At 35.7% G+C, this 15,638-nt stretch overlaps 1 protein-coding gene across 1 annotated transcript in view; it reads left to right on the top strand.

The window, feature by feature from the left end:
* LOC140616562 (uncharacterized) overlaps positions 1 to 15,638 on the top strand; it is a 417,503-nt gene that overhangs the window by 173,976 nt on the left and 227,889 nt on the right. Inside the window, exon 6 of the mRNA XM_072797182.1 lies at positions 14,005 to 14,115. The gene's annotated coding sequence lies outside the window, so the exon portion shown is untranslated. The remainder of the gene's footprint in view (positions 1 to 14,004; positions 14,116 to 15,638) is intronic.

Genomic DNA, 15,638 nt, shown 5'->3' with positions numbered 1-15,638 from the left:
ATCAAAAAGCATTTTAAAGATAATTTAAAGTATTTTCAGTATTTCATTTGCTTCTGTATATTAGTATAAATAATTGAGAAATATGTATAGTCTCATATATTTGAGATTGAAAATAAATATAAGAACATAGTTTAAAATATATAAAAGAAAAAAGAACATGTAAAAAAAGACTAATGTAGTGAGCATTAAAAGATAATCACATTTAGGAATGACAACATGAGAGACCTTTCAAACTCTTTGTTTTAGAACCAAATATTTTATCACTAAGGAACAGTTTTCAATGTTTTTATATTTTCTGAACAGTGTAGAATCACTAAGAAACAGTTTTCAATGTTTGTATATTTTCTGAACAGTGTAGAATCTAAATAGGTAAATCTCAAGTGAGAACTTGTGAACATTTAGCTGTATTGAAAACGAAGGTCTGAAATAGTAAATTGACTTTCAAAGGAAATTTTTAGACTTTGATTTTTTTCACTTGAGAGCATTTGTACTTATCTTTTTATCTCTGTGCTAAATACAACCCCTGTATAATTGTACCAAAAAAATGAAATAATCTCAAATACTTTTTGTGAGCTCAATGATTATTCAATTGTATATCAAATTATACAAAGTAAGGTGAATAAGAAGAACAGGATCTAGGCATTGGTGGTTTGCATTTCATATACTGCCAAAGTTAGTGGCAAATAAAATGATTGAGTCAACCTTACTGTTCTCATCTTGAGTAGATTTTAGACAGGTTCTTTCTATGTCTTGGCCTCTGACCTTTTTATGTGAGCATTTACATTGGAAATATTGTACTGTCAATTTCCCCCCTGTTTTATTGAGATGTATGTAAAAACCTCTTGCCAGTTTTATAACCCAGGAGTGTCTTTCTCAAGGACAAGGAAGCTCTCATCTGTGGCCTGTTAAGAGCAGCATAAATGAATTCTTATTTAAAATAATGAAGTAAAGCCAGACTTAAAAATCTTTTTCCCTCCAGACAAAGCTTAGGAAAATGATGAAGTAGGAGAACCCTGATCTCAACCTGTCCCACATTTTTAAAAAAGATTTTATTTATTCATGAGAGACACAGAGAGAGAAGCAGATACACAGGCAGAGGGAGAAGCAGGATCCTCTCAGAGAACCTGATGCCAAACTAGATCCCAGACCCCAGGATCACCACCTGAGCTGAAGGCAGATGCTCAACCACTGAGCCACCCAGGCATCCCTGTCCCACATTTTCAATTAGATGTCATCCACATCTAAGCCAATAAACTGGAGAGGAATCTGAAGACTGGCAGAACAAATTTCACAACTAAATACTGAGAAGAAGGTGCATCAGAAAGGTTAGGAAGGTCGGAAAGGTTGAGGGAGGCTGCCTGCAGGAGGGAGAGAGCTTGCATGCATGCATAGAGAGGACAGAGAAATGAGCCTTTGTACAGGGGATTCACATGAGGAAGACTAATCCCTATAGCATTTGGCTTTAAAAACCAGAGGGGCTGAATTCCATGAGTTAGTAAAACCAGTGGGACTTGGAACCTGGAGCTTTTGGAGGTCAGCTGACTCAGAACTGGGTGAGCTGGGAGGGCCAGTGATAGCTGGTAGCCCTCCTTAAAGAGACAACAGCCTGTGTGAAGAGGCACCATAAAAACAGCAGTTTGCTGGCAACCCCGGGTGGCTCAGCGGTTTAGCGCCACCTTCAGCCCAGGGCGTGATCCTGGAGACCTGGAATCAAGTCCCACAATCCCATGCAAATAAAAGCTAAAGGAGTTTGTGACCACTAAACCAGTTTTGCAAGAAATATTAAAAGGGAATCTTTAAGTGGAAAGGAGAGACCAACAGTGCCACTGTAGAGGTAGGAAACACAAAAGTAGTAAAAATGAATATTTCTGTAAAAGAATCAAGGAATTCACAAAAAAAGGATATAAGATATAATATTATATATACCTAAAATGTGGGAAAGAGAGGAGAAAGAAAACACGGTTCAAACTTAAATGACCATCAACTTAACATAGACTGCTATATGCAGAAGAGGTTATATAGAAATCTAATGGTAATTGTACATCAAAAGCCACTAATAAATATGCAAGGAATAGCAAGAAAGAAATCAAATATATTACTAAATAAAATTAACAAAACACGAAAGAGAGAAAGACAGGAAAGGATCAAAGAGAATCTTAGGAAACAACCACAAAATATGTAATAAAATGGTAATAAATACATATCTATCAATAATTACTCTGAATGTAAATGGACTAAATGCTCTAATCAAAAGACATAGGGTGGCAGAATGTATAAAAAAGCAAGACCCATCTATATGCTGCCTACAAGAGACTCATTTTAGACCTAAAGACATCTGCCGATTGAAAGTGAGGGGATGGAGAAACTTCTATCATGCAAGTGGATGTCAAAAGAAAGATGGAACAGCAATACTTATATTGGATAAAAGAAACTTAAAAACAGGCTATAATGAGAGACAAAGAAGGACACTATATAATCATAAAGGAAACAATCCAACAGAAGATAAAACAATTCTAAATATTTATGCACCCCGCATAGGAGCACCTAAATACATAAAGCAGTTAAAACAAACATAAAGGAATTAATTGATAATAATATAATAATAGGAGAGGAAACAAACACAATAAAGAGCATCTATGAAAAACCCACAGCTAACATTGTCCTTAATGGGGAAAACTGAGAACTTTTCCTCTAACGTCAGAATAATATAAGGATTTCCACTCTTACCACCTTTAATCAACATAGTACTGGAAGTCCTAGCCACAGCAATCAGACAGCAAAAAGAAAAAAAAGGAATCCAAATCAGTAAAGAAGTAAAGTTTCACTCTTTGCAGATGACATGATACTGTATATAAAAAAAACCCTAAGATTCCACCAACAAACTGATAGAACTGATAAACGAATTGAGTAAAGTCACAAGAAACAAAATCAATATATGGATATCCACAGTATTTTTATACACCAATAATGAAGGATCAGAATGAGAAATCAAGGAATCAGTCACATTTACAATTGCACCAAAAATAACAAGATACCTAGGAATAAACTAACCAAGGAGTTGAAAGACCTGTACTCTGAAAACTATATAAAAAACTAATGCAGGAAATTTAAGATTACACAAGGAAAAGGAAAGACATTCCATGCTTATGGAGTGAAAGAACAAAAACTATTAAAAAGTCTATACTACTCAGGCAGTTTAAGATCCAGTGCAATTCTTATCAAAATACCAATAGTACTTTTTAACAGAACTAGAACAAGCAATTCTAAAATTTGTATGGAACCACAAAAACCCTGAATGGCCAAGCAGTCTTAAAAAAGAAAAGCAAAGCTGGAGGCATCATAATTCTGTACTTCAAGTTATATTACAAAGCTGCAGTAATCAAAGCAGTATGGTGCTGACACAAAAATAGATCAATGGAACAGAATAGAAAATCCAGAAATAAACCCCCAGCTATAAGGTCAATTAATCTTGACACGCAGGAAAGAGTATGTAAGAAAAAAGCTAGTATCTTCAGCAAGTGGTGTTGGGAAAACTGGGCAGCAACATGCAAAAGAATGAACCTGGATCACTTTCTTACAGTATACACAAAAATAAATTCAAAATGGATTAAAGACTTAAATGTGAAACCTGAAACCATAAAAATCCTAGTAGAGAGCATAGGCAGTAACTTTACATTAGCCATAGCAACTTTTTTTTTTCTAGATATGTCTCCTGAGGCAAGAGAAACAAAAGTATAAGTAAATCATTGGGACTACATCAAAATAAAAATCTTCTGCACTGTAAAGGAAGCAATACAAAAAGCAAATTGAGGCCTACCAAATGGGAGAAGATATTTGCAAATGACATATCCAATAAAGAGCTAGTATCCAAAATATATAAAGAACTTACAAAACTCTACACCCATAAAACAAATAACCAAATTAAAAAATGGGCAGAAGACATGAACAGACATTTCTCCAAAGAAGACATCAAGATAGCCAACAGACAAAAAAAATATGCTCATTATGATTCATCATGAGGTAAATGTAAATCAAAACTACAATGAGATATCACCTCATACCTGTGAGAATGGTTAAAATAAAAAACACAAAAAACAACAGGTGTTGGCAAGGATATAGAACAAACAGAACACTTGTGCATTGTTGATGGGTATGCAAACTGTGGATGGTGCAACCACTGTAGAAAAAAGTGTGGAGGTTTCTCTAAAAATTAAAAATAGAACCACCGTACAATCCAGCAATTGCATTACTGGATATTTACCCAAAGAACATGAAAATACTACCTCAAAAGGGATACAAATACCCTTATGTTTATAGCAGCATTATTTACAATAGCTAAGATATGGAAGCAGCTCACATGTCCATAGGCTAATGAATGGATGAAGAAATGATATATGTATTATATTCAGCCATAAAAGGAATGAAATCTTGCTATTTGCAATGACATGGATAAGCTAGAGAGTATAATGCTAAGTGAAATAAGTCAGACAAAGAAAGACAAATACTGTATGATTCCACTCATACATGGAATTTAAGAAACAAAACAAGCAAAGGGAAAAATGATAAAGAGTCAAAGCAAAAAAAAAAAGACTTTTAGTTATAGAGAACAATCTGATGGTTATCAGAGGGGAGGTGGGTTGGGGGATGGATGAAATAGGTAATGGGAATTAAGTAGTACAATTGTTGTGATGAGCACTGGATGTTGTATGGAAGTGCTGAATCACTATATTTTACACCTGAAATTAATATTACACTGTATGTTAACTAACTGGAATTAAAATAAGAATTAAAAAGATAAAAACATCTACTTTACTTATGGAGTCATTTTGTAAGACCTTTATACATAGAAGACTCTCAAAAATAATTTTCTCACTAAACACAAAATACTTCTTCCTCAAAAAATGTACTGGTATAACTAAAAATCATTAGGGGAAAAAAAAGACTTTGGCTTAAAAATGCTGGCGCGAATTAAACAATGCAAACAAAGGGTTTGTGGCTAGTGAAAGAAGTGAGGTTTCCACAAGTTAGGATGGCTTTGCTTAGAGAGAGGATGTGGACAGCCATGGAAGAAGATGTGGAAGTGTACTTAAAATTAAAAAACCTCCTTCCTGCCTTTCTGTTTTCCTTTCGGGGTCAGGGAAAATGAGTTTACCACATTTGGAGCCTGCTGTTGGGGGTGAAAGAGTAAGAAAAAAGATGAAAGAATCCTAAAAATACTAAATACCTATTAATACAGGAATAAACAGGGAGAGGAGGAGAATTAGACTAGATCTTCTGAGGGAGGCAAGGAAAGAGATGAATTTAGAGCTAAAGAGCATCTGGTCAAGTTCCCTTACCAAACTGTGAACTGTTAATCAGGGACCAAAAGACAATGCAACCCTACCCCCTGCAAACCCCACTTTCCTCTCTTCCTCTTTTGAAGAAAAGAAGTGGCTGATGGAAGAGTAAAAGTGAAATGCAGTTACGGAAAAATTCAGGCTGATCTTGATGGAGCTGTTTCCAGAGATTCACATTGAATTGGAGAATTATTTGAATTTCAAATTATTCACACTAGATTAAAATAAACTCAAGATTAGGTAGAGAGAACTAGAGCAAAGAATATCTATTTGTCAGTCTTCCTAACAAAGACTACTCACACAGCCCCAACTGAAACTTTTCTCCAAACCCAAACAATAAGGTTTGGTAAATAAAACTGAAAGCTCAGTGTGGAAAGGGAGTCAGGAAGAGTTCATCCAGATTCTAGCAGGCCAAACAGCAGAGGCTGATTCCTTTGTTCAGTCACCTTCCTTGCGTGAGAAACATGCCAATGAAACAAAAACCAGTTTGCCAGCCTAGGTATATGTAAATAAATTGTATTAAATATATTATGGAAAAGATGGGAGGAAAAGAAAGAAAACATCATTGAAGACAAGATAACAGATTTTGAAAATTTATTCTAAAAGTAGTTGTAAGCCAGGGAAAAGAAGGAACATCTCTATGAAAGCATCATTAAATAATTTACTAAGAATATCAATTTAACAAGAGAATCTCAAATATAAGAGCATAAAATCAGACTTGGAATGAAAAGGAAAGGTTGTCCAGAATAGCAGTCACACTGAAGACAGAGAGTCACTGTTCCATAACTAATAAAAAACTGCAAACAGAAAAGATATGACTTAATGCTTTTTTCATAATAAAATACTCAAGGTAATGAAAATAAAGGTAGGAGAAAAACACATGAATATTAAAGCAATTAAAGAGAACTTATTTACTAGAAAGAAGAGATAAAGATAATCCAAAAAAAGGACAAATGATGTCCCTAAAGCAGAGAATTCAACAACTAGAACAGTGAATGTACTCAAGGCATATTATGAAAGACTTTCCCCTTAATTAGACAGAAAACTGTGTAGATTGAAAGGAACATTCCATTCTAGGAAAAATTGATTGCATTAGGAGATATACTTATATGAACTCTAAACCAATAACCTTTCATGGTAGTTGAATCTAATTTTGAAAATATATTTTCTTTTCTGCCATTGGATTGCTGGTACATTTAATTTGAAGAAACCGTAACTAAACAAGACCCTACCCCAAAAACATGCTTATAATTTATATTTGTGGCTAATCTGGATTTTTCAAAAATGTTAGAATTTGAGATAGTTAATTCTCAGGGGAAAATCAATGAAAGGATAAATTATTGCTCCTATTTCATGTACAGATTTAGTGACCATTTTCTCTGGACTTAAAGTGAGACACATGGTGTCAGAAAAATGTTCACATTTTTTTCTACATGTTCTTTTTGGTCTTTGAGCATTTTTAAGAGACTATTTTAGAGAGGGGTTTATCAAAGTTGAGGAACTGTGGCATTTAGAAATGCAAAGAGAAGTAAATCATTGGTCGATCCAGTCATTTAAAAACCCTTTGCTGGATGCTTACTATGTACAAGAGTTTGTGTCAGAATCTCTTACATCAGGGGTCTTGTAATGTGTGAGGCCAATCAGAAGGCAGTTTTACAGTGTTGTGTAATAAGTAGTACACAGTACTTACTTACAGTAATAAGTGTGCTATAAGAGCATAACTCTACAGGGTCAGGATATGCATTATCCCAGAGAAGTTGACTTCTAAGTACAATCTTACTAAGGAGATGATTTCCATTTTACTACATAGCCTCCTTTAAAAACTAGCTTTAAAAGAATGTCTATTGGTTTAATATTTAAATGAGGAATTGAGTTTCATAACTTTTAATGTATTTCTGTATAACTGAAAGAATAATAGATTTCCACTTGTTTTATAAGTAAACTCTAATTTTGATTTCTCTATATATAGGACAATCCTTTTTTCCCTTCATTCCAAGGAAGCATATAATTGAAAATGATTTAATTGTGGAGAAGTTACTGAAGATAACCTTATCCTTGAAAATAATTTGTTCTGTCCATAATGCTCCTAGGGTATACTGTTCATTATCCTTTTAGGATAGATTGTATTTGATTATTTGATTATTTGATTATTTATATACATCTTGACTCCTCCTTCCAATACTTCCATCCACCAAAGATTGTAAATGCTTCCAAGAAAAGGAAGATACCATACTTAATTTTGTATCTTATCACATAGTAGAGAGCCTTACACATAAGAGCTCTCAGACAGTCAGGAGAATATCTTACCTTTCAACAACCATTAAAGCATAATATCTTGGACTAAACAGATTACATTTCTGTAATACCTTCAGGTGACCAGAGAATTATTTTGTGTGTGAAGTGAAAAGAATATCATGGAGTCCTGTGATTTTTTTTAATCCATTGGCAAGTGAAATGTTTGCCTCATTAAATGGAAGACCAAGAAAGTTGTGTTTTCATTATATCTCAGTTTGTTCTTATTCTAATTATTGTTACTTCTTCTAGTAAGTTTTCTATCTTCCCTCTCCTCCTTTCAATTTGGTCAAAGCCTCAGCAAAGAGATTGTGTAGATATGATCTTGTTTTGTTGAGAAAGGGTTCAGCATTTTGAGCATGTAGGATACCCAGCAGACATATCTGGGTGATTAGATATAGTAACAAGAGGCCAACTTTCCTAAAGCAGGGCAAGGAAGGAGGAAGAGGCCATTTATGCATCTACTGTATATCTTCCATAGTTCTCTGAGTCCTAGATAGACTCTGTAGTAAACCCTCAGTCATGGGCTTAGAGCATAACTTCAAGAACACTTTCAAAATTAAGATTAAAGACTAGTTAGGCAAAGTGCTGGGCAATCATATTTTCCTTTAGGGTGTTCTTGTGCAATTTTAGTTTATTTTTTAGACAAATAATGTGTTCCAAAATTAAAATAGCAAAATGTCTGTGGAAAAGGCATGTGCATACTAGGCCAGGGGTAAGATAGAGCACGTGTTGCCCTGGGAATGCCAGCAAGCTCATGTTCTATCAGCCTCATAATTAACTTAGTGATTTTATCTCATGCCAAATTGTGGTCTTTATCTTTCAGACTTGGAAATGAAATTTGGCAAGCCAAGTTCAAAACACTGATATCTAAAACTAATGTGATAACTTAATAATTCACAATGAGACAAGAAAAAAATCTCATGGGGAATAGAATATTTGTACTGACATCAATGCTCTTTTCTTCATGCCATCAGGAAACCTAGATAATAAAATTATAAGCAAAAGTTTCTTGGTACAAAGACCCAGCATGAAGTGACATTGGTTGTGGGCTTCTGCAGTCCCAGTGATGCTCCCACAGGATGGTGGTTATGAGTGTGTCCCTTTTTATCTGTTAGCCACACAGTTGTTTTATGCATTCTTCCATATACCTGATAGTTCACAAAAGATGTTTAAAAAAAGGAATATAAAATATCTGAAATTGTAAAAATACTATTTATGTATGAAAAAACTATAAGGAAATACATTAACATAGTAATGCTAATGATTTCTGCTGGTATAATTATTTTCTTTATAATTTTCTAGTCTTTGAAATTATTATATGTGGGTTTTTAAAAAATCATTTTGATACAGTTTAGCTTCATTTGTTTCTTTTAAAAACCTTTTTATTTGAATTCAATTTAATTAGCATATACTGTATTCTTAGTTTCACAGGTAGAATTTGCTGATTCACCAGTTGCATACAACATCCAATGCTTTTACTTGAAGTGTCCTCCTTAATACCCTTCACCAATTACCCCATCCCCTCCACCCCTTCTCCAGCAATCCTCAGCTTTTTCCCTGTAGTTAAGAGTCTCTTATGATTTGCCTCCCTCTCTGTTCATTTGTTTCTATTTGTAAAAATACCCTTTTAGAAGGGGAAATGAGTCTAAAAGTTTTAACAAAGGAAGAAAATTGTATGAAATTTTTGTATGCCTTTATATTGTACCAAGAACTCTAAAATATTTAAAAGATTCATTGAAGGCTTGAATAAAGAAAAATAATAAGTGCAAGCTTTATACTATTTTTCATTGCAGATGAACAGTGTGCTAATTTTAGTTTTGTGTTTACCTAAATCATTCATCAGGTTTTTTAAAGGCTCACACTATGTCTCAAGTCATGAAAACTATAATGAAAAGAAAGAAAATAATGGAATAGCATACCTCATTCAAACATCCCTTAAAATGCCAAAGCTTTTCTTTTTAGCTGTCACAAACTTTCTTAGTATCTTAGTACTATGGGTAGTAGTACTCACAAACTAAGACAAAACAAGCCTACTAACTGGCAGGCAGCCTCTTTGCCTGGTGTGATTTCCATTTTTCCCTAGCTTACAATAGCACAAATTGCATTTATATATACATCTTCCTTCAGATGGTACAGCTTCAGCCCTGCAAGGGTTGTGGTTTTCCTAAAAGTGAGGAGGATAAACAAAAAGCTAAGAAGATTCTTCAAAGTAGCTTTTGTGCTGGGTTGTGCTCCTAGGAACAGCCTGTTTCCTGAAGATGAAGAGGTTGGAACATTTCTGAGCCCTGCCAGGATTCTGCTTCGCTGCATTTCAGGTTAGGCTGGCAACGAACCCCCTACCTGCTGTGAATCCCCCAGACTGAGACAAGCAGTAGCCCCAGCTGGTCTTTATAACAGAGTCTGTTTGGAGAACTTCTGTCCTCCTACTTGTTTTCTGGGGCAACCTGGGTTCTCAACAACTGGAACAGGACAGGTCCAGAGCAAACTAGGGGGTAGGAAGTACAAGTGTCTAAGGATGACAAGGTGAAGAAGAAAGGAGGTATTAATGGTTAATTTATCTCATCCCTGGCTCCCTTTCTTAAAACAATAATTCTTTTAATCTTTTTAAGCTAATAGCTTACATGAGCACAAGATATAAATGCTAACCATACCTATAGATTATAATCTCTAAAACCAGAAAAAAAACTTCCTACAAAAATAGCTCAGCACATTTACTAATAAATATGATGACATTGCACTGTATGGTAATTTGGAATAAATGAAAGGTAAGATGTTCATAAAGGCTACTGTAATTTCTGTTACTTTTATAATGTCAAAGTATTTTTATGTTACATCTTTTAACTTTGTGACTTCTCTAGCTTCTGTTATCATCATCAGTATTGATGTTATTCCTTGAAAGCCTTGTGGCATTTAAACTTGTGTGCATGTGCACACACACACTTCACATCACACACCATGCAGGTTGTTTTCTTGACTTTTACTTCTACTCCCACCACATTTTAAGACCTCATCCTGTATCTACATATCCATGTTTTGTATTGGCCGTTCTCCTCCTTCTGAGAGCCTCTGTACCTTTGGAGATGCTCAATGATTTGTCTGAGCAGATGCTCAAGGAACTTTGGAGATTTTCAATGATTTGGCTGAGCAGAAATATAGATCATGAGACTGTGGACTCCCTGACCATAGAATGACAGTGTGATCACCTTCCTCAGAAGTAGGAACAGAAGATTCAGGTGGAGCGATGGTACAGGAAAAGAGGATGTTTTTGAGGAGGCTGAGCAGGGAAGACCAGCATCATGTCAGGCATATAGCATGAACAAAGGCCAGGAGATGTAAGAGTTTTCCCTGTTCATGTGCTATTATGAGTTGAATTGTGTTTCCTTAAAAAAGATATATTGGAGTTCTAATGCCTAGTACTTTAGAGTATGACCTTATTTGAAGTTAGGGTTTTTACACAGATAATCAAGTAAAAATATGGTCCTTAGGGTGGGCCCTAACCCAGTATGACTGGCAGAGGGGAGATGATATGAAGAGACACAAAGGAAACATGTGAAGACAGGCAGAGATTGAGGTTATGCAGTCATAAGCCAAGGAACTTCCAGGGGTACCAGAAACTAGAAGAGGCAAAGAAGAAGCTTTCCTAAGTATCTTCAGCGGGAGTATATCCTTACTGACTCCTTGATTTCAGACTTTTGGCTTCCAGATCTATGAGACAATATATTTCTGTTTAATCCACTCAGTGTATGGTACTTTGTTACAGCAGCTCCAGGAAACTAATATAGGTGGGTATTGGTGGTGTTCTCGTGCTAGAATGATATAAGAGTCATAAGGGCTTTGGATGACATGCTAAGGACATTATATTTTACTCTACAGGCAAGAATTGGATGGGTGAAAAAAAAACTGAAGCGAATGTTGAGCTATTCAAGGTATTAAAGAGGAGAATAGCATGATCAGATGTATCCAAAGAAGTATATTTGAAGATGCTCTGGCAACAGTATGTTTTGTGAATTGAAGTTTTCATCAGCATAGACAGTCTGGCAACAGATAGTGAATTAGAAAGGGTATGAAACAGTGTAACAGAGCCTAATTAGGAAGCTTTTGCCATAATTTAGGTGGTGAGGAAATGGCATTATACTAAGGCAGTGACTGTGAGAATGAGTAGAAAAGGCAGTTTTCAGAGCCATTATATAGGATGATTTAGAGAACTTGATGATGAATGGATGACTGGTTTTGAAAGAATTTGATTGAAAATATCCTAAATGTCTTAGCTACAGGAAAATGATTAACCAGAATAATCCTCAAAGAAGAAAGATTATGTTTGGAGAATAGATAATGAGTGCAATGTTGAGATGCCTGTGGACATAGTGACATTTAACCGGCCATTTTGGAAACTTGAATTTGAGAGACTAAACTCAAACCTTTTTGTTCCTAGTCTAAGGCACATTCAGCTTATCACACTGGCTGTGAGAGGAACTGATGGACTTCTGCTCTATGGTGGAAAGTATATAATAAACACTTTTTTTGCTCCAATATTATGATGTATTAGTATATACTAGTATTAGTATATTGTGATATATACTAGTATTAGTATATTGTGATCCTGTGGTTATTTGAAGTATATAGATTGTTCCTAAACAATTGCGTTTGGATGGACAGTATGGAATATAAAGCACATTTTAAAAGTTATATATATTTTTTCTCTATGTCCTTCAGACATGAAAAATAAGAGTGAGGAATTAAAAGTAAAGTTCTGTGAAACCAGAACTAAAATGAGAAGTAGGTGTTTTTTTTGGTGGGGGGGGGGAAGGGAGGCTGTTAAAAGAAATTTTTGAACTTGAAAACTATGAAGACCTATATAAGAATAGGAAAAATATTGCTAGGCAAATCCCCAAGTACACTGGATTTACAGAATTTTGGAACCAAAAGAGAACATCTATTGATATTGGACACTTTGCTTAAGTTTTCATTTGTAAAAAAATCTTAAATTCATAACTTACCTCTATCACTTATTTAAAAACTAATCAAATCATGAGTGCAGTTGAGCAAGTTGAATTGTCTGGGATATAGTATGGATTAATGGCATTCTTTAGAAAAGCACTAAAGGAATGATAATATTTTACTATCCTTTAACATGTAAATAAATAACCAAATACTGGCTAAAATGTATATCTATAATGTGGTTTTCATTCTTGCCTTTTGCCCTTGTTGGCCTGAAGTACCCTTCTACTTGAAGGATGATTAAAGAAATAGGCAGCCTCTGACACCCAGAATAGGATATTGCAACAAGCAAGTAGCCTTGCAAGTTAGATTACTCTCTGAAGGCAGGCTTTTAAAAATTTTGTTTTCTTTCCTTTGGATGATCAGCCACAAAGCCTGGAGAATACAGGCTCACAGAATTTCACTTCCATACAGAGATGATATTATTCTGCCTATGGCAGTAAAGTAGTGAAGCCTCTGCCCAGTGGGAGAAGGTGGGAATGACACACAGAAGGTAAAACAAAAAAGCAACTTGCTTCCTTCCCATAATGAAAGAATTGGGGGGAAAAAGAGGAGAGGCTTATCAGGCAGATATATGTTTTGATTTTCTACTCTCCAAGCTTTGGACTTGAAAAAAAAAAAAAACAAAAAAAACCCCGGTATATTAATTGAGTGGATGGAACAAAAGAGGAGGAAGCTTTCTTTGACCCCCACGCTGCTTCCAGACCTACCTCCCGCACATCCACCATGATACCCATTTAGAATTCTGGGAAGTGATGGCCTTTGGGTGGAGCCAAACTGACTGGGTTATACTACAGGGAAGCAAAGGGACTCTGGTTTTCTAGAGACATAGATGGCTCTTAGGAGAGTCTGGCTGGGTTGAGCTTGCCAGAGAGGCTCACCTTAGCAGGGGCAAAGTGGATGCCCAAAGGGGAGATAATAAACTGCCCAGACTGCAGATAAGTGGGGGTCTTAGTTGACTTTAAACAGTAATTAGCATTTGTGGGGGCTGAGGCAAGGCTGAGTCAACCAGGCAGTGCGAGTGTGGACTTTAACAAACAGATAGAAAATGAGTAGCTTCAGGAACAGTCTATTGCCATGAATGCCAAAGGCAAGCAGCACCAGGGTAGAAAAGGGCATTGCCCCAAGATCAGAGGAAGTAGGGGACTACTGAAGGTAATACACTTCATAGCCCTCCCCCAGATGTCCCTACTACAATATAGAGAACCAAGCAAGGGGAAAAAAAGGTTTTCTGAGAGACTGAGCATGTTTGTCCAAGAGAGAGTGCACTAGCTAAAGAAACAGTTAGACTGATGTTTAGATCAGACTAAGTTTAAACTAGAGTGGACATTTATTTCATCTTCCCATGTACATTCTTTGCTCTTCCTCTAACCAGAGTGTTGAAAATAACCATGAGGGAGATCAGATAACCTCTGGACAAAACTACCAAGTTGAATTTTCTTCACATGAACGAGTGGCACTTGGTAACATCTAATTTACTAATTGTGTAAGTAGAATTTGTATTTCACTAAATACTAGTGAGGCTAATTGTGTCTTCCTGGGGATTTTGTTTTTTCTTTCATGCATCGTGTATTCATGTACTTTGTCCTTTTGTCTGCTGACTCTTGCTTTTTCTTGCTGGACTGAAAGATACTTTAGTATATATTTTAAATGATTTTATTTATTTATTTGACAGAGAGAGAGAGCACAAGCAAGGGGAGCAGGAGAGGGAGAAGCAGGCTCCCTGCCGAGTAGGGAGTCTGATGCAGGGCTTGATCCCAGGATCCCGGGATCAGAACCTCAGCTGGAGGCAGATGCTTAACAGACTGAGCCATCCAGGTGCCCTCTTTAGTATATTTTCAATACAAATCCCACGTCAGCTTCTGATGTCACAGACAACTTTCCCCAACTGGTCTGATGAGTTTTCATTGATGACCTATATTTAATAGAAATCTTTGAGGTAATCAAATCTATATAGTTTAATTTATATGTTTTGTTGTTGTGTTTTTTTAAGAAATCACTTCCTACTCTGAGATTCTAAAGGTATTTTCTGTATTTTCCCCTGAAAGCTTTATAATTGATATTTTGTATTTAAACCTCTGAGCATTTTCATGGAAGGCCATTTGTGCTCACTGTTTCCTTTATTAATCATGGACAACCTTGTTATTTCCAAAGGGCTGTCTCCCTCATGGCCTATTTTTTTGTACTTCTCCTCAGTATTCATTTAATTTATTATGAATTATGATTGAGTCCTTCTTCTCATTTTATGGATGAAGAAAGCAGCCAGAGAGACCAATAGCTGAAGGATGACAAAGACTCCAGCGGATGTCTTCTTAAATACTTGCTAAGAGACTTCCTTTGCCCAGAAGCAGCCGTTTTGGGCTTATTCATATGTTTAAAAATATAGATTTAAGGTTTGATTTTTCAAGATATTGCCATTGGGGAAACTAATATACTAGAAAATTGGGCAAGTATATAAATAGGCAGTTTATAAAGGCAATCAAAAGAAACTTCACTGAAGTTTTTTTTTTTTTTGAGAAAAAGAAGTATCTGGGAATCCCCAGGTACCTGTGTCAGAGCAAATGAACCTTGCCTAGTGTGTATATACAATTTGGTCTAAAGCAGTGGTCCTCAACTGGGTTTGGGAGGGAGAGGTGATTTTTCCCCCTTCCTCTATTCGTCTGTTCTCCCTAGACATTTCACAATGTATGGAAACATTTTTGGGTGTCATAATTGGGATAGAGGAGAGAGGGTGGTAGGAAGTGTTGTTACTGGCATCTAGGGAGTAGAGACTAAAGATATTACTAAATATCTTATAATGCACAGGACAGTCCCTTACAACAAAGAATTATCTGTCCCCAGTTGTCAACAGTGCTGTGGTTAAGAAATCCTTTTTAAAGAGATCATTTAGTGCTTAAATAAGCAGTGACCCAAACAGGTGACATAAAGTGATAATTGTAAGAATGAGGAGAATCAAGGTGAAAGTGTACCTACATTGGCGGCTATGTGAACCAATGAGTATCCTTTTTG

This window comes from Canis lupus, chromosome 24, assembly GCF_048164855.1.
Source record: "Canis lupus baileyi chromosome 24, mCanLup2.hap1, whole genome shotgun sequence".
NCBI classification, from domain to species: domain Eukaryota; kingdom Metazoa; phylum Chordata; class Mammalia; order Carnivora; family Canidae; genus Canis; species Canis lupus.
The sequence above is the reverse complement of the archived record's forward strand: the minus strand, read 5'-3'. Positions and strand labels throughout refer to the sequence as shown.